Consider the following 5236-nt stretch of genomic DNA (forward strand, 5'->3'; position numbering starts at 1 on the left):
TCTAGGATATTTTTGGAGGCTTCACGTGATATGCAAGGTATGGTGGGCCAACTTTTCCTCTCCCCCTTCATAGCTCAGATTGCTCCAGAGCAGGAGCTGGCCTAGTTTTTTGATGAGGGACTGAGTTTGCTGAACAACAAAACAAATAGCTGGAACTCTTGGAAGTAAAAGCAAAGATTCCCAATATTCAGGAAATGTGTCAATCATACAATTTGTAAATATTACAATAAAGTGATATTGACTATGTTCAATGGAAACTGTGAGTAGTCCAGAGTACAGTCTTTAGGCTTGTAGTCCTCCTGTGCTTTGTCAGACTCTTGCTGCGTCTGGGTCAGGTTTAATTATGGTGAGTTGTTTCTTATGTTAAGCAGTCTGGTATTGTATTAAAATCACTGCAATGCAAAGAGGTGTTCAATAAATGCATGAAAAAAGATTAAAGTTGATCAACAAGGTTAGTTTCTTTCCGTTGTGTTGGCAGCTCAATCTGTGTCATGTGTTTGTTTACTTCTAAACCCAGTACACTTTACGTTCCTTTTTGTATGTGGACAAATTCACAGATACCCACAGGCTGGAATCGAGAATACCAGCCTCTAGAGTTACAGTCATGTCGTCAGTGAATTTGTTAATACCCTGTTGAGTGTAGAGATTAGGGGTTTGTTCTGTACTCAGCTAATTGTTTGTTGTCGTGCAGAACAAGCAATAAAAAGTATGTTGCAGAAAACCTGGCGTCAGCAGAAAACACCATTTCTAGTTTTACCTACTGAATCAAAGTGTGAACATTTGCGTGCCTATTATTATTATTATTTTTGTGAATAACATCAAAATAGAAAACAACTAACTTGTCCAAGTAGATCTTGGATTCAAAGTTAGTTTAACCACTAGGCTCAACCGACAGGGGGGAAATTTTAAGCGATAGTTATCGGTTTGAACCCCTAGCTGCTGCCTGTGGAAAAATCCGCAGGGAGTAATCCGGCAGCCAAAAGGTTACCAGCTACAATATCTCTGTATACTACCTGCTGATGTTGTGCCCTTGAGCAAGACACTTTACCCCTAAGTGCCCATGAGCTGCTCCCAGCCTGTGTTGTGTGTCAGGTTGGTCACTGTGACCATGGTCGCGAGGGTAACGTTAGCTACCTAGTAAACATTATAATAGCCAGCGATATTAGCACAGAAAATACACTATATAAGTATTCGGAATTATAAGTATTCAGAACACTTCTCTTTTTCCACATTTTGTTACGTTACAGCCTTATACTAAAATTGATTAAATAAACATTTTCGTCATCAATATATACACAATACCCCACAATGACAAAACAGAAATACAGAAATTCCTATTCAGACCTACTTAGGCCTTTGCTATGAGACTCGGAATTGATCATCCTTGAGATGTTTCAAGAACTTGATTGGAGTCCACCTCTGATAAATTCAATTGATTGGACATGATTTCTATATCAGGGTCGGCAGTTGACAGTGCATGTCAATGCAAACACCAAGCCATGAGGCCAATGGAATGGTCCGTAGAGCTCTGAGACAGGATTGTGTCAAGGCACAGAGGGGACTGGGAGACTAGTCAGGATCGAGGGACAGATTAACGGAGCAAAGTACAGAGAGATCCTTTCATGAAAACCTGCCCCAGAGCGCTCAGGACCTCAGACTGGGGTGAAGGTTCACCTTCCAACAGGACAACAACGCTAAGCACGCAGCCAACGCAACACAGGAGTGGCTTCGGCATAAGTATCTGAATATCATTGAGTGGCCCAGACAGAGCCTTGACTTGAACCCGATCAAACATCTCTGGAGAGACCTGAAAATAGCTATGCAGTGACGCTCCCCATCCAACCTGACAGAGCTTGAGAGGATCTGCAGAGAAGAATTGGAGAAACTCCCCAAATATAGGCGTGCCAAGCTTTTACTGTCATACCCAATAAGAATCAAGGTTGTAATCGCCGCCGAAGGTGATTCAACAAAGTACAGAGTTAAGGGTCTGACTACTTATGTAAATGTGATATTCATTTTTTTTTTTTTTAAGTTACTAAAATTTCGAAAAAACCCTTGGGGGTGTTGTGTGTATGTTGATGAGGAACTTAAAAAAATATATATATTTCAGAATAAGGCTGTAAACTAACAAAGTCAATGGGTCTAAATACTTTTCTGAAGGCATTCCATACAAAAGTACAGTATGTGGACACCACTTCAAATGACTGGATTTGGCTATTTCAACCACACCCGTTGCTGACCGGTGGATAAAATCGAGCACATAGCCATGGAATCTCCATAGACAAACATTGGCAGGAGAATGGCCTAACTGAAGAGCTCGCTGACTTTCAACATGGCACCATCGTACGATGTTACCTTTCCAGCAAGTAAGTTCATCAAATGTCTGCCCTACTAGAGCTGCCCCGGTAAACTGTGAGTGCTGTTATTTTGAAATCTTGTAACAAAGGCTCAGTCGCAAAGTGGTAGGACACACAAGCTCACAGAACAGGACCGCCGAGTGCTGAAGCACGTAGCAACACTCACTACCGAGTTCCAAGCTCCCTCTGGAAGCAACATCAGCTCAAGTCATTGGGCAGCTCGCGGCTGGGTTTTCCTTTGTGGTCTGTAATAGTTTTCAAGCCCTGCCTCATCAGACGAGCGTAGCCGGTGTAGTAGGATTCAATCCTAATCCTGTATTGAGGTCGGACTGACAGATAATTGGCATATACATTACTCTTACTGAATTTCCACGTGGGAAAGGTTATTGGAAATCTAATCAAAGCCTAATGGATGACAACTTGTTTTTAACTAAGACAGAGGAATTTATAACTGAATTGTTCTAACATATCATAGGTATAGCAAATCCGCTTATTGTATGGAACTCTTTTAAATGTGCCTTTAGAGGCCACGCAATTCGGTACTCAGCTCTAAAACAAACAAAAGCAATTTAGGTCAAAGGAGTCCATACTAACAAAGGAAATAGAAGGTCTAACAGAACAGGAAAATAGCAATAAAAACTGTACCATAGAGGCTCAGAATAAGTCAGGGGAAAAACCAAAATAAATGGTGGAACCTATTCAACATAGATCAAGTGTGATATATTATAATAATAAAGCAATTGTAATATGGGGAAAAATGCACTAAATTATTTTTGAAAGTTCAACATAGGAATGCTACCAAAATAAATTTAAACTTGACGGAGTCATCCATGATTCACCAAATTATATTTTGAAAGAGGAAGCAAAGAACTTAAAGCATATGTTTTAATTTCAGTCTCCCCCATCTCCTCTAACCGAAGCTAAATGTATCGATTTTTTTTCTATTAAAACTTCTTAGAGCTAGTCATCCCGATAGAGGGACAACTTCCGGTGAAACTGGAAGGCGCGGAATTCAAGTAAAAAATCATAAGAATTACGGATATTAAACATTAAGATAAATATAAGTGTCTTATATCGGTTGAAAGCTTAAATTCTTCTTAATCGAACTGCTCTGTCCGTTTTACAGTAGCTATTACAGCGAAAGCATGCCATGTGATTGTTTGAGGACGGTGCCCCAATTTCCACTGCCACAGGTTTCATAAATTCACCATTAGCGATTAAATATTCACTTACTTTTTGAAAATCTTCCTCTGATTTGTCATCCAAAGGGTCCCAGCTATAACATGTAGTGTTGTTTTGTTAGATAAAATCATTTTTTATATCCCAAAAAGTCAGTTTAGATGGCGCCATCGATGTGAGTAATCCACTCGTTCAAAGTGCAGAGAAAGGAATCTGAAAATCTACCCCTAAACTTTGTTTCAACAAGTCAAAATATGTTTCTATTTACTCCTCAGATAACCTAAAATGTAATCAAACTATAATATTTCTTACGGAAAGAAGTATGTTCAATTGGAAACCGATTTTAGCATGGTGCGCGCAAACACAAATTTCCAAGACTATGTCCCTGTACTAAAACTGATATTTCTTCTTTGTTTTTGAAGTTATAAGCCTGAAACCTTGAACATAGTCTGCTGACACCCTATGGAAGCCATAGGAATTGCATACAGGGAGCTAATTTCCAGCATGCCCTTATACTTTCCATTGTAAGAGCATGGTCTCTCAAAAAAAAAAAATTTGAGTTGGTTTTTCTTTTTCTTTAAATGTTCTCCTACCCTATCTATTGTGTTATACTCTGGTTGTTTTTCTTTGGGTTTTCTCCTACATTATTTTAACATTTTTACAAACTTCAAAGTGTTTTCTTTCCAATGGAACCAATAAAAAAAAGGGGCCTAGCCCTTTAATAATAATGTAAAATTAACCACCATATAGAAATACTAATTTGAAGGCGATACTACAGAGGAGGAACTTCTTGATGTAAATAAAGCCTTTAAGTCCTGGAAAACTCCATGGCTGGATGGCATGCCAGTGGAGGTATACCAAACATTGTTTGATATACTCAGAGGACCGTTATTAGCTTGTTTTAACCACTCCTATGTAAATGGTAGATAACCAGACACTCAACAAGGTCTGATTTCATTATTACTGAAACAGGATACAAGTGGGAAATATAAAGATCCAGTCCATTAAAAAAATTGTAGGCCCCTTACACTTATACCCTTACATATAGCTCATAGAATTAAAAAAAGTATTATTGGATATTATTAATTCTAATCAGACAGATTTCTGACATGGACAATACATTAGAGATAATATAAGATAATATACTGGAAACAATAGAACACCATTAAACATCTGGGAAACCAGGCCTGCTATTCATAGCTGACTTTGAAAAGGCTTTTGATAAAGTACGACTGGAGTTGATATATAAATGCCTGGAACATTTACATTTTGGAGAATCTCTTATAAAATGGGATAACATTTTGTAGTACTGTTTAAACTGTATGATAGGAACACTGTGGACTATTTTCAGCAAGTTGCAACATTGAAATACTGAAATAAACACTTTTCCAAAAACAAGGTCTAAATCATGTTTGATGCACTCTGTAAGTACAATTTTTTGCAGAGCTGTTTGATCTAGACGATAGGAACACTGTGGACAATTTTCAGCAAGTTCCAACATTGAAATACAGAAAGAAAAAAACTTTTCCAAAAACAAGGTCTAAATCATGTTTGAAGCACTCTGTAAGTAAACATTTTTGCAGTACTGTTTAAAGTTGATGATAAGAATACTGTGGACAATTTTCAGCAAGATTAAATTATGAAAAACATAAATAAACACTTTTCCATAAACAAGGTCTAAATCATGTTTGATGCACTCT

Source organism: Oncorhynchus keta, chromosome 8 (genome assembly GCF_023373465.1).
Source record: "Oncorhynchus keta strain PuntledgeMale-10-30-2019 chromosome 8, Oket_V2, whole genome shotgun sequence".
Classification (NCBI taxonomy): Eukaryota; Metazoa; Chordata; class Actinopteri; order Salmoniformes; family Salmonidae; genus Oncorhynchus; species Oncorhynchus keta.